This window comes from Homalodisca vitripennis, chromosome X (assembly GCF_021130785.1).
Source record: "Homalodisca vitripennis isolate AUS2020 chromosome X, UT_GWSS_2.1, whole genome shotgun sequence".
In the NCBI taxonomy this organism is placed as follows: Eukaryota; Metazoa; Arthropoda; class Insecta; order Hemiptera; family Cicadellidae; genus Homalodisca; species Homalodisca vitripennis.
Window position 1 is genome coordinate 137,241,884 of NC_060215.1, and position 18,994 is coordinate 137,260,877.

Sequence of the window (18,994 nt, forward strand, 5' to 3'; positions counted from 1 at the left end):
TGTTTGAAAACACCAATGTTTAATTTTCAAGGATATATCTGACCCCATGTAATGTAATTTTCTAGCATATTCTAGAAATCAATTGTTCTCTACTCTATCACTTATTAAATGCACTTTTTCAGTCACAAGAACCTGTCCAAAAAAAGCAATTCTAATTCTGGGTAAAAATTGAAATTGTTGGTTACCACTCCAATTCAAAATGTCTTTGCAAAAAATGTGTTTTTTGTTTATGGCAGGAATGATATAAAAGCAATGTTGTTGGTCAGTTTTCTCTCCATCCAAATAAAGCAAGAATGGCTGTTCTAATAGAAGTTGAATGACCCTGAGGTAGCTGTACATATCTGAATGTTTCTGCTGTTCTGCAACCAACAGTTCAGGAAGATGCTCTCAAGTCAAGAATAGAGAATGCATGGAGATTTTTAAATGTTTGACATTCCATGCATTCTATGTTCAAGATTTTGGGTGTCTGTGTGATTGCAACACTATTTCAATTATACCATAGAAGTACTTAAAACATAAAATAAATTTGACATTCTCAACTAGGAATAATTAGCCTACAACAGCACATTCTGCTCCTAAAGTTGAGGATGAGAATTAGCTTTAAACACATTTTATAAAAAATTGAGATGGTGAGGAAAATCACTATGTTGTCATGCCATTTCTATGACCCAACAAGAATGTTTAGATAATTATTCCCTAGTTCAAGTTCTTTGTATTGTTTACTTAAGGCCTTACGTATAGTAAATTTTTAACATTCAAATTTACCATTTAAAAAGTCATTGTATACTTACAAGAATCAGCAAACCGAACAGGATAAATAGGTTTTGATATCCAATAATCACTGAAGAAGCTATACACTAAGCTTTTAATAAACTAATTTAAATATTTTGTTTTGGTTTCTTCTAAAAGGCCTCATAGCCTACAATTTAATACTTTACGATTTTGTGGTCACCATTTTAACAAATGAATTAGTGTATGCTTCATTATGAACTTGTCTACAACAAATTTTATTTAAATTGTTCCCTTTCTGAAAATATATTTATTTATTCACTTTACAAAACTGACAACTGACTATACTAACTGTATTATAACTACAATATTATAAATGTATAAATATAACATTTAAACAACTGACAACTGACTATACTAACTGTATTATAACTACAATATTATAAATGTATAAATATAACATTTAAACAACTGACAACTGACTATACTAACTGTATTATAACTACAATATTATAAATGTATAAATATAACATTTAAACAACTGACAACTGACTATACTAACTGTATTATAACTACAATATTATAAATGTATAAATATAACATTTAAACAACTGACAACTGACTATACTAACTGTATTATAACTACAATATTATAAATGTATAAATATAACATTTAAACAACTGACAACTGACTATACTAACTGTATTATAACTACAATATTATAAATGTATAAATATAACATTTAAACAACTGACAACTGACTATACTAACTGTATTATAACTACAATATTATAAATGTATAAATATAACATTTAAACAACTGACAACTGACTATACTAACTGTATTATAACTACAATATTATAAATGTATAAATATAACATTTAAACAACTGACAACTGACTATACTAACTGTATTATAACTACAATATTATAAATGTATAAATATAACATTTAAACAACTGACAACTGACTATACTAACTGTATTATAACTACAATATTATAAATGTATAAATATAACATTTAAAATGTAAATTCAAACGATCAAACCAGTACAGTAATCAGTTACCAAATCAGATACCTCATTAATGTCTCAAAGCCTTCATTTATGTAACAAGTGAGTTGCCAGTAACTTTATCTGTAGCGTAAAATTCTCTTGACTCTAAAAGGTATCTCAATAAAGTCTTTCAATTTGAAAAACTTGTTTTAATTTTTATATACAAGAAGGATATAAAATAGGTTAACTCCAGTTTGTGAAGATAATCAACTAAACATTTACAGCTCATGACGTACTATCGGTGATATTTCACATGATCGTTTGTTACACAAGTGAACATAATTGATCTGCATTTTGTAACATTTTAACAAACAAAAATGTATTATTTTAATATAAAGTAGGCCTAATGGAAAAAATAACTACAATTTAAAATTGTATTAAAGCGTCTCTGAAGTGAGATAACCTAATTTTGCAACAACTCTTCCAGCTGCTTATAACCATTATGATTTTTTTGAATTTGATAGATATTGTTGTGTAGGAGGATTATTACAGGAAAATATTACAAACTAAGACTGAATAATAAAATAAAACTAGGAATTAAAAATAAATTTTTGCAATTTAACTGTATTGTGGTAACTTAGCCTACTATAAAAAGCCAAAAACATGAGCACTGAATAAGAGAATAGTAGCGGAAGATCCTTACAGACTTTCATTAAAACCAAATAAAATGTATATTTACTTCATAAAATTTAAGCTTTGAGATTAACAAATTTAGTATTAGGAAAGTTACATTTAAGACTAGGAACAAAAGTGTGTCTACATGATGTTTGTAAAACAGAGGCAAAAATCCTAAACTCTTGAAAAAAAAAAAACAAATAAAAAACAGGACATCTTGTCACCCTACAACTGATGTGTATATACACTGATCATAATCTGAAAAAATATAATTTTGTATAAACCCTAACTCACGAGCGGTTCTGGTTTAGAAGATAAACCAACTATTACATCTAGGCTACCCTACGGTTTTCCACTAAAGTGCCAACTGAACTTTACTGGGGTTATTGTGTAAAATCTCAAAGCATAGCTAACTCAAATAAACTTTAAAAAAGTTTGATTTCAAATATTTATGAAACTTTTATTTTATTATTTAGTATGGGTGGTGCTAATATGTGTTTTCACATATAAAACTAAAGGTAGCTTTGTACTATTTTGTATAGACGCTTGACATTTACAGCTTTCATTAACTTTCTATCATTAAATGGCTAATACAAGACTAATCAAAACAAAATAGGCTATACATATATAAAATACATTCTACCTAGGTTATACAGAATTCTTGAAAAACTGTCTATAACGTTTAATGACTATATACCTTCATATTTTGTATACATTGCACATTTGGCAGTTAATTCTTTTTTTTCTTCCACAGTCCTAGTCCAGATTATTTAAAAACATCATCTTCTTAAAAATTAAGATTTACAAATCTTAACAGTTTACTACTTTTTTAACTGTTTAGGCAAGTGACACCATTCAGATTAGAATTATTCATGTTTGAACAATGAATAAAATTACTATAACCAGTTGCTCATAGGCCTAGGCCTACCTTATAATTTTTATTGGATAGGATTAATTAAGTGACGAAACAAAGCCTACTGAATAACTTACATTATATTGTGATGACACTAGCCTAATATAAAAAACTAAACTTAGTATCAATTTTGATCAGTTTCCTAAAATGTATGGTTAGATGATTTATTTAAGTCTGATTGCAACCAATAAAAGCCTGAACTTACTATGTTTAATATGGTTAGTAGGTTTTAATTTAATTTCCAAAATACCTTAGTGGTTGAATATAATCCTTAAGTTCAAATTTGTAGATCCAACAAATTCAAACATAATGCAGCATCGTTAAATCAATGTATGGATTCCATTGATAACTAATATAAAATGGAATAAATAATAAAATGTGTACAGATGTGAGGATTAATTTCACGTGTAAGATAAGATATCTTGTTACTTAGGTGTTTCTCTATGAAAGACCGACAGCCACATAAGGATAGATTAAACGAGGTCACTACAAGCTGACCAAAGTGTATGACATGAATGGTTTTGTAAACAACTGAACAGCTGAAAGCGAATAGCGGGGCGTACAAGCGGAATGTACTGACAGACAACGCAAAGGCGTTTAAAGAGTATGAACTACGAGCTCCTCCACTACAGCAAACACCAACTAGAAAACAGAGAGATGATCTGACTATTGAGTGCCCAACTATGGCGTCTGAATGATAGAATTCATAAATATTTATTTAATGAGTTGGAATATATGGCAAAAGAAAATAGTTAGCATTGTTTTCATTGTTTAGTGTTAAGATTTTTTTATTTAATCAAACAATCTGCTATTTTACACGTAACATTTAATTACTAATCCAAATATAAATGATCTTTATAATGAAAATAAATTATTTGAAAACAAAAATGAATTTTAATTCACATTTTATTTTAAACTATACTCTCCAATATTTTCATCATTGTATAAAATATAACGTTATTAAAAAAGACTTAAGATGTTTATGAGATCAATTGAACTATACATTTGTATGGATTGCAGATTTTAAAATGTGTACATTACTTCGGTGAAAATTAAAATATACAATATGTATATAGGTAGTTTTTTAAACTGTTGTAGCTATGGTTATATACACAATACTTTCAATACAATAGTGTATACAGAATTAATCTTTTTAGAAAATCTTATTTGTAATATGCTAAAAATAACATATTACAAATAAGATTTTTATGATAGTAATAAGTAAAAATCTATTACTATCATTTTTTGTGTTGCCAATTTTTGGCAAACAAAATATAAAGGTTGGATGACGTATTGAGTACCCAAAATTTACATTAAAACATTAAAAACACTGAATTTAATGAAATAACTTCAAAATTGAATAAAACACTAACAGTTAACGATGTAAATAATGATTTTTATTAAGTTTTCTTTTTTTATAATCAACTCTTAATTAAACTCTTAAAATTAGAAACCATGTATTGTAACAATGGACAAAACTGTGTTTCCCAAATGCCACTTTGAAGCTAGTATACCATCCAACCGAGCCGACAGATTTCCAATTTTGCTGTAAGGCTGACAGAACTTATGAACACCGTCCTCTTCTTAAAAACGGACCCGTTATTTTTGATTAACGTTATGAAATTAAAATGGTTTCCCAGCAATGCATACGTCATGGGACAAAATGTAAACAATCAGCTCGAGATGGAATTTATTGTTGTTCTAAAATTACCACTTTGAACAGTGTGTATATTTATAATTATTATTTTCGTTTTGTAACAAATTCATTTTATTGCTGTACGTTTATTGTGATTTATAAGTTTCGTGAACGCTAGTCCTTTATAACAGTACAATGCCTGCTTGTATTACTAGTGCTTTTAAATGTATACTTTATTATAAACTACTGTACACTAAACATACCCATAGTGAATCATTAATAAGCCTACAGATTAGCTATATGATTAAACACTCACACACAATTGAGTGATATTAATCATTGCTGTTAAACAATATCCATTTTGTAGAGCTAAAACAGAGACTAACTAAATGACATAAATATTTCCCTTACATTATTTTATTATGCATCGTAAACCTTGAAGTCTTCAAAACTGAATTCAATGAAGAAGTTCAAATAATGCAATATCATGTATTGCAAAAAGAGAATCGTGATTTCTGGAGTTAACAATAATCTTAAATTGCACAATATCATAGTTCTAATGTTTAATGATATTTAGATTAACAATCTAATCAACTCGGCTTTCCATACATTTGCACGCAGGTAGGGTATTAATAAAATACACTTGTGGGATCAACTTCCAACAGTACAACGATGCCATGATTGTTACTTCAAAGCTTGTTCCGTAAAACTGCCAACTGAGTAGAAGTGGGAAGCATCAGTCAACATTTTACTTGGGCTTGGAACAATTTTGGATTGTTTTTCAAGTTTTAATGTTTCAGAAAGCTTTATTGAGCTTGGATTCCACCCTGAGAAAGAAGGAGTTTGAATGCTACCACTTTCTCCTACTCCTGTCTCGTAGTTGTGTATATCATTGTCCTGTGGCAGTGTACACTCAAATCGATAATAAAATGCAGTTTCTTAGGTATATAAACTGGGTAGAGTTAACCAGCTGAGCTCGCTGAAGGCACTTCGATACAATTCGTTATAGTTCAATTTCTTCTGATTGATGATTCGTTCGAAACCCTTTTTCTGCAGATTGAAAGCTGTTTCCAAGGTATAGATGTGGTACAAATGACCTACAGAGTAATTCTGTAGGACAAGTATGGAACGAAGTTTCGATAAATTTTGAAGGACAATCATTCTTGATGGAAATTTTGCACCCTACATTTCAATTAGGGTTTAAATAAATCCCTTATCTAGATGTATTACGAGTACTTAGAATTTAACCGGATCAGTATCTCCTGCATAATGTCATCCACCATTACTGTTGAGGATTCCTTCAAATTCAACGTGGTTGTAATTTTGTCTTTTGATAATTAGTCTTGAACCTTGAAAGACTTCAAATTAACCCCAGATAAAAATAGTCGTGTCAGTTTCGTACATACTGATGTTATCATTCTAGATTGACGAATGGATATCATTAAGAAAACAACAGGACTTAGTTTGACTCATTGATGTATTTTAAAATTGCTTGAAACCGTATTTAAAGACACTTGTTATGCAACACTCCAATTCTATTCAACAAAGCAGATAAGTTTTTTCTATCTAGAAATTAATAAGAATTCAACAAGCAAACTATCATAAAAAATGCATATTTAATAGTTTTTAATCTAGAACTAATTCCTCATTTTGGTGTATATCAATATTTAGGTACCTCCAATTGATATCAATATTAGGATATCACTCACTCTTTTTGTTTGCCCAATAATAAGAATCAGGAGGTGCCATGGAACTCAGGAAGGTCAACTTCAGTATAACCTAAGATAAATTAGTTTTCGTACTCGTATTAAAAATAATTGGAAACACCCTAATATACTCAATTGGCATATCCTTTTGATATTTTATTTGTTCTTTCCTAGAAGAATACAACTACTTATGATAGGTGTATAAGAAAAGTAAATTCATCTGTATTATATTAGGATATATAGGTTAGAGAGGCTTCTTATAGAACACATTTAATTTAAGGACTTTAAAAAGTTGTTGAGCTAACACATTAAATAATTTCCATTTATGAAGGTAGTTGAAATCCGCGTCGTCTTTAATCATGTACTTTTTATAGACATTTTAGTTTAAGGCAAGCTGCTCTGTACGTACCTTCACGTATGTTTCTACAGGCAATGTTGACGTAGTTTGAATTTAGTCATCGGGGAACGTAGCGTATACACGTCTTATCACGGCCTACTTATTGATATCCATGAATTGTCATACCATACCACTAGGCTGTGGCTATTGTTGTTTTGTGATTTCAAAGTGGGAGACATCAAATACATTATATACATTGTACAGATATAAATATAAAGTACAGCAATGCTTCTTTCGATGTGCGGTTTACCAGATCTAAACCCTAAAAAGCTTATTACATTATAAGGTATGTTTCTTTACGTTATAAATCTACCTTATTCCGAAACTTGAAAATGAATAACTGTAACACCAACAGTATTCATAGAAAACCATAAAGTTTCTAAATGCGTTTCAAGCTAATAAAGTTTCAAGGAAAACACGGATAACTGAGTAAGGAAGAGAGGCACCCTCAATTACATAACATGATTCGTTTTAGAGTTCAAATGTGGTGAACGATACAACATCTTGTATCCTTTGCACTCGTACCATCCTTGAAACATGAATAACAACATGAATGTAATCTATAACAGATTTCTAAACGGTGAGGGCCATTGAAGTACTTAATGTCAAAGACCACTAAAACTATATATCAAGGCAAACGTGACAAATGCGAGGTCTATTATAAGTAGTATAAAAGCGCCCATGGAAAGGAACAGCTTTTGTTGATATGACACTTACTTAGATAGGATGAAAATAACATATGTTTTGACAACCGTAATGTCCTTGTATAAAATATAAGCATATAAATGGATTTACCCAGCTATTTATTATCAGATTGTGTCGTATAAAAATCATTTATTTGAGCTATGTCGTATTGTCCTTTTAGTATTTTATGCTTGCCGTGAGTTTGAAATTTATTTGTTTATTTTTCTTACTCAAAACGGTATCCATGCTCACTCTTGTGTCTGTCACTCGTTCGGAGTATTAAGACTTTAAATGATGGTGTATTAAAATCATTGTGTTGCTATTGATTAAGGGGGTTATTTTACATAAAGCATTACAATGATATTTTATACTATATATAATTTGACTGTAATAAATCACTAACAGAAAGTCATTTGGGTTTGCAACAATGAAATGTGTATTTTTATTGATATTACATGTTTATGACCATATTATAAAACATTTATGTAACTACTCGTAATATAACATATACTTGAGAAAGTGTTATGAAAGTGTCAAATTATATCCCTTTAAAGCATATCCTAACGCCCACACGTACATTTTGGATTGTATACAAATATGCCATTCTTAGGATCAAAATATGATAGGGACGTCTTATTCGAAATTAAAACAAGGAGGGAGATACAAAACAGTGACCTTTTTAATTTGAATACTGACCTTTTGCTCATTATTACAAGAAAGGAGCATTTTGTTCGGCTCTGGAATACTACACCGATTTTTTTGCAATCTCCAATAGAAAGACATTATAATAGAAGACGCCAGCACTTGCCTTGGCTCGTATATATAAGATGTATAAATTTATGGCTGGTCCAACCAATACAATACTGTGTTCCTCTTTTATGGGCATAGTTCTGCTCTCTGTACCCGTTTCTTTCTTGATATTTCACTGCGAGAAATATGTAACTTTAGTACCAGTGACGCTGGATTAGTAGTTTCTACATGTAAATATATAATGATTTCAAAAACATATTTCCACGAGTAGAACATATAAGTATTTGGCTTGGGATACATTCGTGTCCAATAACGTAATACTTTTAATCTGAGGATGTTACAGATCTTTCAATGTTTCCTAAATTATAACCTTAATATTTAATTTTAGATCTTGACTCCACACAATTCTCCTTTGTTACAGAATCTAACAGTAGATATATTCTGATTCAGGAAGAGAATATCTTCAATTACACAATCTACTTGACTAAAATGGATCAATATATATTTAAAAGTTGTACATTTTCTGCATTTTTTGGGGTTTTTGGTCTCATATGAAATAGTTTAGATTTAGATAATTCATATTAAATTCAATATTACACAAAAGTACTTTTTGAAATATATCACTTTGAAAATATTTTGATATACACTTTGTATTTTTCACCGTAAGGGTGACATATGAGGCATTTTTCCAAAAGCAAAAAGTTACTTCGAAATTCCTAAAAACACTTTCTATCTGATACTGAATCACATATCGTATATATTTTTATTTATTTAATAAGTTGAATTGAAATTTAATGGGGCATTCAGGAAGAAAATATCAATTCAGTATCGTACTAGAATATACTGGGAAAATATTTAAAGTTTTCATACCTTTCAATATGTTTATTTTTGACCCTTAAGACATGTAAACACAATGGAAACTAAACCGTTGGATGCCCGTTTGTAATTTTTGCTGCTAATCAGTCTGTTTTAGAAATTTCAACCGAGAACATATAGAAAAGTATTTTAACATTGTACAGTGAAGATGAGAACGTTTATTCATATAGTAAAGTTTTTGCTAAATCAAGCTCCCCTCATGTTCCTAGTCGAGCGTTGGAGGTGACATGGGCTTAGTTGTGAACCGATTTAAGTGTAGTAGTAAAAAGATGAACTAAGGAGACACGTCGGCTTTAGGATATTAGTTACAGATAGCTCAGGATCAAATCCAGTCTTCCATCAAAGCAATTGTTATCAGTAATATCGACCTTGCATTGTAGTAACTCACTCCCCAGAATAATGTTTGATAAGATCATCGTACAGGCCAGTGGCCTATTAGGACGAACAGACAATAACGCGATCAAAGGATCGATCGGTCTCCACCTTAAAAAATCTAAACGGGAAACAGTATCCAACTATAAAACTGGATAGTGTTGGATAAAAACTGTCCAGGTCCATGTGCGGTGCTGAGTTAGCAAAACACGATATTACACGTGTCATAAAAATGTATGTATAACGTACGACTGAAATAGGTACTCAACTTACAGTCTAATTCTAAATATAAAAATTTCTTAATAGTTACAATGCCTTTCAGTTTGCGCACGATCCCGCAAAGAGAAAACGAAATTATACAAATTTTGTCTTTGGGATTAATTTGTAGTTTAACAGTTAAAGTAGTAGCAAAATGTCATTTGATCTTAATTGTAGATCATAAAATTTCTGATTGATCATTTTCGTCAGATTTGTGCTAAAGCCTCACGCTTGTCTACAATAGCGCTTCAAACCCAAGCTTACACTCCGGCTTTTTATCGCCAACATGTTGATTTATTGAGGGGTTACAAAATGTAAATGTAATAATTTTGAGGTTATTTTAAATTTTAGCATACATGTTTGGAGTAATGCCTATGTCAAATTATATGTATTTATCCAGTAACTTTTCCAGTTTTTATGAAGGTTTTAAATTTTATTAATGTATTTCTAATGGGGAATTTCACGTACTTAGATCCCCCCATACGCTAAAATGTTCAAAATTTCAAGATTGCATTCCATTTGAAAGTGTTTAATAATTTTGGGTTCCAAGTCAGTCCAATAATATTAACATGAGAACATTTTCTGTACCCCCGTAAAAGCTCACAAAAACCAGGCTTGTTGTTGACGATTTTCCATTTTAATTACTGCGTAAAGCTACGTACATGCCAGGTTTCGAGTCTTTGCCCCTCTTCTAAATTTCTTTATCTTGAGATTCTGTAATGTGAAAAATATTCTTATAAGAATTTAGAGGCGATTTTCTGGCCCCTTATTACGGCTCTCAAGTTTTGAAATTAGGAAGTTCGGCATTATTCCTTCAATTTCCCACATTTTCAAGCGGGTGAAATATATATGAACTATACTTTCATGGATGCCTTTTTTTAGAAATTCTTGATGAATGGTAGTGACGAACAAGATTGCATTTTATTGTACTAAAAAGCTTAGACGAAAGAGTTTTTACATCGTCCATCAATCTACCAGTCTAGTAAAATAGTTTATTGCAGAAAAGATACTATGTCAATGTACAAACAATATCTAGTCAGCTTCTAAAATGTTATATTTTTAAAGGGGTAGTATTTGGTTTACTATTTTCCCCTACGAATTCAGGACGTACTATCGCTTCTAGAGTTTTTTAGTAGCTAACTGAAACACACTTCAACGCGTTATTTCTCATTATTTGGTTTTCTATTACACAGTTTGATACAACGCCCATTAAAACAGGTATAGCAAAAACGGGCCGTTAAAATATGCAATACACTATAGTGTAAATTGGGGCAATGTATTAAAGCACGTAAAATAATGTTCAACGAGGAAGGCAGGCGAGAAGTCCAATTTGGTTGTGTTTGTTTACGAGTTGGGGAGAGGAGAGGAGGGAAAATTAGCACTGATCGAACCTGGCCTGGCAGCCTGGGCAAGATATCAACACATAGCCCAATGCTGGTTCGTTACCGGATGCGATTATTGGCTCACACAGCCTCATGCCACCCCTTAGTTTATATATTTATCAGAACAGTTTACAAATTTAAATTCCATGGAAGAAAGGAGGCTCGAATCACGTAGTTTGTAAGAGGGTTTATATGGGAGTTTAAAAATATCCAAGGTCTATCCTATTTTTGTAAGTACGCAATAACATTTTAAGTCTTATGGGTTATGAAAAGTTATGATACAGGTAAAAAGTAGTTATAGTTTTTGGCGTTGCAAAGTTGTAGCCTAAAGAATATATTCACTTAAGTGTATTTATTCACTTTGTAAATAGATATGAGGTGAAATATTATCAGGCATGATACAAATTCGCAAACGAACTCCAGAGACGTTATGCAAGAGTCGCTGATGATGAGACCCAAGCATTTAGGTTATGCTACACGCAATCTTGGTTCCACGAGACGAACCTACTAGACTTGAGCCAAGAAAGTGAGTCACACTCTGATTTTTGGTTTTTTATATCTATATCCGACATACTTATTCTATGGGGTTATAGCCTAATATGCAACTTTAAACGTTCGAGTACAGGTTCAAAGCTCTGCATCAGAACATTGCTTCATCTATAATCCAAGTTTTCCAGTTTATACCACGTGAAAAAATTGCTTAGACAATTAAATTCTCGAAATATTTTGGTCTCGCTGTGGATTTCCAGTCAACAAATGTTGAATCAAAACTGTCGTAAAGAAATCGTACCTTCAGGAAAATAAACCCAAGAGTATGAGCCACTTCCTGTCACTTTGCTTTCGAAAAGCTGAACTTGGCTTACACTTACAATGGATTTGCGAGTTTTTAGAGTGATACTCTACCCACAGCGTGGCGGAACTCCGGGGTTGTGACCAATTGGGAAGAGAAGCCAAGGAAAGTCAACGTGGATTGTGTGATTTCCGGTGCGTCTGTTTCATTTAGCGAGTTGGGAAAAATACTATTAGCAGTATAAGCAATTGAGTTGGCGCTGCTGTAAACTGGATAGAACTGGCCTGCCACTACGTCACGGCAGCGGTGGGCGGCGCGTCACTCTCAACACTCAGTGAATCCAGTATATGTAGTGAGTGAAGATACACATCACATTACATTACACATCAGGAAGGTATCGGGCTGAGGCTACCTCTGCCTTATTTGATGTTAATGAATGCCTAAAGAAGATAGGGATGAATTTAAAGGGAGGAAATTTTTGTTCAGTGTCCATTGACATTTACTCTCATACTATCATCCTTTTCCACATTGCATTTGTTTCCGATAATACTGTTAACAATGTTGAACGATTTCCTTTGTGCATTGAGACCCTCCAACATTTGAGTCAAGAGATACGATAAACCATTATAAAATAAACCCATCTTGCACTGTGATTCCTTGTACGATACTTAATCGAAGGAATATTAATAATTTTTAACGGAAAGGTTATATGATGGTACAGATACGTAATAGGCACAAGTTCAACTAAATAGTTTGGAAATAGTGTGGGGAAGGGAAAAATTAATCGATATTAGTTGACGAATCATTAATTGGGAATTATAGGAAGATACTTCAGTCAATGAGAACACATACATCTTATGATTTACAAATTGTTGGGAAAATTAGGTATTTTTTACACAGTTACAGCCTGAAATACTAGTCGGATCGGCTAGAAATACAATATATTTTTGAAGATTAAACTTTTGTATTTTTGCAGCTAATTTATTAATGTGCATGATCCTTAAATTATACTATTACTGATCGAGCAATCATTAAGGGATTAGGTACAATCCAATCTGATTTTGCGCGGCTAATGGTGCATTTCGAGCATCATCGGAAATAATGGTCGTGAACGTTTGAAAGACGTTTGAAAGAAACTGTCTCTTATCAGCAGTAATAAGTGGAAAGCGACATAAAATATACTTTTACTTCTTTTGTGACCTTCGTTTTTATCTGTCTATCCGAATTATACATGGTGCCGATTGTTCTGGTTAAATGACAGTTGCAGTGTATTCTAACGCCTTTTACTAAACTTTTACTTTTTTACGTTTTTGGTCAAGAATGTCAGGTACAGCTATTTCAAATATTACATAATAAACTTTTGAAAAAGACAAGAGCAATGGGTATGCACTTTTTGGAGTATCTGTGAATGATTGAAAATTCAGTGATGTATAAGGGTAACGAGAATGGGGGTTGTTATATGGTATTCACTATAACATTCACTTGGAAAAATGTGCTGCTGGTTTTAGTAGTGTAATACCTTCATTCAAAATTCCCTACCGCTAGGTGAAAGGAAACCAGGTATATCCCTAAGCCTATATTCGCGATCTGAACCACTGAAGATGCCTCTCTTCGTCTGGCCACAATCTCGGTCTGAGAAAGACTGCTCATCATATCCCGGTTAACCACACCTGTTCCATGACCCCATACACTGTGCTCGTCGCCATGGTAACAGTGGTCACAGATTCCAAATTAAACGTAAACATTGCGTACAGTTTCCATATCAACACACCCTAAAATAGCCTGTTCAGAACCAATTTCGCAGTTAAAGGTTATATCTGATGAGGAGAGAGGTGTGTTACGCCAACAAGCAGCGTCAAGGGAAGAGAGAGCAGTGAGTCGTGATTAATCAAATTCGAGGACAAGAGCCCGAGGCGAGAAGCTCAGAAATAGGAGGTAATAAAGGAAGTAGTCCAAAGGCTGGTGGATGAACATCGTGTATGTAAGAGACCAAGAGACGAAAATGGCTTCACAATTAGCGCGTTAAAAGATCTTTTAAAATCAAAATGTTGATGAGTTCGGATTAAAAAAAATAAATGGCGTTTCTAATTCCGTAAGTATTTAACTTTCAGAGTTCGTAGCACTCGTTCCCATCCTTCTTTCTTCAGTCCACCAACTGCTTTCCTTTCGGTGGCCTTAAAAATATCACTGTGGGATGCTGAGGATCGATCTTCATTCCATATATGGTAAAATCAGCGATCTCACGAACTACAGAACTCCTCTTGGTTTAAAAGTAGGTCGAAAACGAATTAAGGATCAAAAACCATGGCCAGTATCTAAGCGGGTTTAGGGTGTAAGTATACTGCACGCACTTGTGTGTTGAATTTGATTCGAGAAGCATGAAGTCCAAGTCATCAATTTTGATAACGGCAGTAGTAAGTTCGTTGATACGGGTGCTACACTTGTATAGATACTGATAGTATTCCATTAGCTGATGTGGATAGTGAGTGTTATTATTCTAGGGATAGAGATTTGGCAACTACTTTATTAGTAATAATCTGTTCACTCGTAAGGTCTAAAGATGAACACGTGGAACATCGAATATCTGTGTTTCTGGAGTATTCATTACAGTACAAACTCAGTTTCTACGCTTTACAAGATCCTAAACTGGACTCAGCCGCTTCGCCGCCATTGTTCATGCCGCTGTGCCTCCATTGTCCATGCCGCTGCGCCTCCGATGCCCGTGCCGCTGCGCGCCATGCTGACCCACGGAATGAGCCAACAAAGAGCTAAAGTGGGTTGGTGTACTGCCAACACCAAGAAAGAAGTAAACAAGCATTTTAACGGCCTCTACTGTACCTAGAGACCGCCTGCGCAGACACACGTTGCATAAGACCGCGTCTATAACTTGTTTACGGCATTGTCCAAATCGGACCGAGGTCTGGTACAGTTGGCGAGGCATTGATATACAGCAATATAAACACGATTAAATAAAAAATACATTTTTTAGGGTTATAGACATTTCATCAATAAATTATATTCATGTAACTCTCACGTTCTCCTTTACTATAAACAATTAAACCTATGCTTATATTCAAGATTTTGTGACATTTTTGGTCTCACAAAGCTTGGAATCGATAAAGATATAAATAATTTGTTATATTTATTTTGATTATGAAAAGTAAAACTAAAAAAAAATGGAAATACATTAGCAAAAACAGGTACATATAGCTCATGTTTAAACATTGAAGATACGTAAAATATAAAAATTCCGACTCTTCAATCAATAAAAGATTAAATTTGTTCTCTTCTGAAAATGTATTGTAAAGAGCTGTGGCCAGAATTTTGTTTAAAAACTAAAAAATATCTCAACCGGAAACTGGTGCACCACTTAATGTAGTTATGGCTGAATAAACTTTAACCTTTAACCTAACAGCTACCAACATTTTATTTCCTACAATTAAAAAAAAACAAGCATTGACGAATTCTGTTGGTTTTAGCCCCACAGAGCTTACAAATCAAGTTACACGTCAATCGGTCAGCTTTTGCAAAGTTACGACCAGCAAAACACATTCCACGCTTATCTCATGACTTCCATTTTGAAATGGTGCAGAACTGTTATCGTTTTCCAACTTGAACACACATATCTGTTGTGGCACCATGAACGTCACATGATTGTATACATTCAGAAGTCACGCCTGAACCGTAAATCTTGTTCACTTGGAAAATCGATTGTTTCTGTAAAGGCATAAACTGTAAATGTCTTCATAGCATAGAATATAAAACTAGCAAGAACTAATTTGGTTAAAACAGACATTCCTTACTAACACATTAAAAGAAGACAAAATCCAGAATAGCATTATTGTTCTTGTCACCCCTGTGGTACTCACAAGTTGTAAAAATGGTTAAAAACCAACTCAATAGGCGATTCAGCCAAAGTTAAATACATTGTATAACGTCGCTGTTGAATAACTCAATAGACTATTATTGGAACCACTAAACGAACTCTCTGCCATCCCCTTGATGACATAAATTTACGATTAAAACTCTCACTATTCATTTTTGTGTCATACTACACGAGGTACGTTGTATTGTGTTTAGCGAAGCACTTTGGTATGATACTACACGAAGTACGTAGAATCTTACTAAACAACTTACGTGGTATAGTACTAAACGAAGTATAAGTATTATACTGCACGATGTACGTGGTATTGTGTTAAGCGAAGCACTTTGTTATCGTACTACACGATGTACGTAGAATCTTACTAAACAACTTACGTGGTATAGTACTAAACGAAGTATAAGTATTATACTGCACGATGTACGTGGTATTGTAATAAGTGAAGCAGTTTGGTATCATACTACACGAGGTACGTAGAATCTTACTAAACTACTTACGTGGTATAGTACTAAACGAAGTACAAATAATATAATACACGATGTCCTACTTTGTATTAAAAGAAAGATTTTTTATCATACTACACGAGGTAATGTAGAATCTTACTAAACTACTTACGTGGTATAGTACTAAACGAAGTACAAATAATATACTACACGATGTCCTACTTTGTATTAAAGATTTTTTATCATACTACACGAGGTATGTGTTACTGTAATGCGCGAGGTACGTAATATCGAACTAAAAAAGTTCTTTGTATCGTTATAAACGAGAGGGTACAGTACTAAACGAGATTCATGGTATATTACATGGTATCCTATTACAATAGGTACGTGATAAGGTATTATACAAGATACGTGATATCGTATTACAAGACGTACGTGTTACAAGACCGTGTAAGGCCCCCCAGACTAGGCATAGCAGTCTAAAGCCTGTACGATACCTTATATAAGAAATAATGGCTGAATGTACCTTGGTGGAATACAAATTAGTTGCAATGCGGAATGAACAATGTTATGAATCGATTGCGAGAACTTACAGATGATTTATTAATAAAACTATGGATATTATAAATTATTCATATACGCTTAACGTTTATTTATTTGATTTGTATAGTAATATTATATTAAGATTGAATTTATTGCAGTACATCATACGAAAAATGCTACGTGACTAATAAACATATTATTTATGTAGTAAATACAATTATTTTTATTGTAACGTATTTTTATGATCTAGAACACTTTAGGAAGCTTATAAACAGTCATACAATAACATTTTAGGTAACTGTATAAAACTTGTTACTTCTCAATAAAGGAAATTAATTCATGTACATTTCTGCATTATCTCGCTTGTTAACTGTTTTTAAATTTTAACGAAATAAACCAATTATTTATCATATGCCATGTCTTACCAGCCTCTTTGGTAGTGTCCATGTTAACACTGAATGACAATTTAACAGTTCAGCCATGTAAAGAATTCCGCTCTAGGAATTTTAAAGTTCAAAAGACTGTATTAGCCATATCTGGGTCTTCTAAGCCTTTAGTAAAAAGCTGAAAATAATTGCGTATCAAAGTTATTTCGTTGTAAAAAAATTAAAACTTCAAAAAAGGCCTTGGACGAAAACGAAATGTTTTAAAACTAAACATTTGGATAGATATTGTTATGGGGGTTGGAGTAGAAAATTTGGAGTTTTCGAATTTTCAAATTGGAACTCCCCAGATAGAAAGGTGTTGGGCGCCTTTTCTGATGAACGAAGAAGCACCAAGGTCGATGAATTTCTAAACGTTACAACAGAATTCATTTCCCCATGTAACTTCTATAGGGCGCGGGGAATATAAAACTAGAAACGCTTCAGTAACTCTCTTCCCATGATCTCAGCATGGCGACTGCTCGCTCTTCGGTGTCAATCTAATCTATACTACATTTCAAAAATTGTCATATTAGAATTTACAATACAGAAACAACAAACTAATTTTGTTTTATTTGTCTCTAATAAAATTGAAACTTAAGTAAATTGTTTATAAAAAGCAACGATTGCACAACGACATTAAAAAGAAATTGACTTTCACAAAGGAACGTTATAATTTGAAAATGTCACTGTAAAATATAAATACTCTCAGTAAAACATTCAAATGATGTATTAAAATAATGAAAACTTTTAAGTAGTCGATATTGGCCAGCGCCGCATCGCTACGCTGAAGAACATCAAATACTCTTTCGGCATCAAAGAGCGATGACAATTTCTCACAAGGAGTCAAAGGCGAACGAGAGGCTCTTACGCAAAGTGTCGAAGACCCAAGCATCGCGTCGTTATTAAGGCGTCGTTGAGGCATTGTTAAAACTGAACCAAGTGGGGTGAGGCCGGGAAGGGCAAGGGGGGGAGGGTTAGATTGGATATTTTATCGATGAAGGGGTTGGAAGGGGGGGTGATAGCTGTCTGACGTCTTGAGATTCAATTTACTTATTCCAAATGCGAGGGTGTGGCTCTTCGGGCTTTGTAATCTCATCGCCAGCCCTTAGCTGTCCCACCATCAATTAGCCCCTATCCTGACAGTGGCAGAGGTGGCGTGGCTTGCTTGGGACAGTGTCACGCCACTTCTGTGCCCTCACTGCCTTTGTCTCGGCCGAGTCGTCGTCAGAGAGTTCTTTGAGAATTAGTTGTTGTTACGCAAACTTTACTCCGCCTCAACTGAAACGCAATGTGTTAGTTGTGTCGCAGTCAATATTCTCTAATTCTTACAAAAATCCAAATACACAAGTGAAATACAGAGACGTTCATTTGGAATGTAAATGGAAGTAATGTATTTGAATTTACAGATTTATTTTATGGTATAGATAATATAAAATTAAATTTGTTAACTTCCTAAGCCAGGGGTCAGCCAAATTGTTACCACTCAGTATTGGTCTCAACCACCAGTTAATAAATATAGTTTTATTATTTATGTTTAT

General features: G+C 32.9%; 1 protein-coding gene across 8 annotated transcripts in view; it reads right to left on the bottom strand.

Moving 5' to 3' along the window:
- The window catches only part of LOC124369891 (plasma membrane calcium-transporting ATPase 2), a 348,847-nt gene that overhangs the window by 108,617 nt on the left and 221,236 nt on the right, over window positions 1-18,994 (bottom strand). Inside the window, exon 1 of one of the 8 annotated variants that reach the window (XM_046828039.1) lies at window positions 3,565-3,845. The exons of the other annotated variants lie outside the window; for them this stretch is intronic. The gene's annotated coding sequence lies outside the window, so the exon portion shown is untranslated. Of the gene's footprint in view, window positions 1-3,564; window positions 3,846-18,994 lie in introns of those variants that run through there. 8 annotated transcript variants of the gene reach the window in all.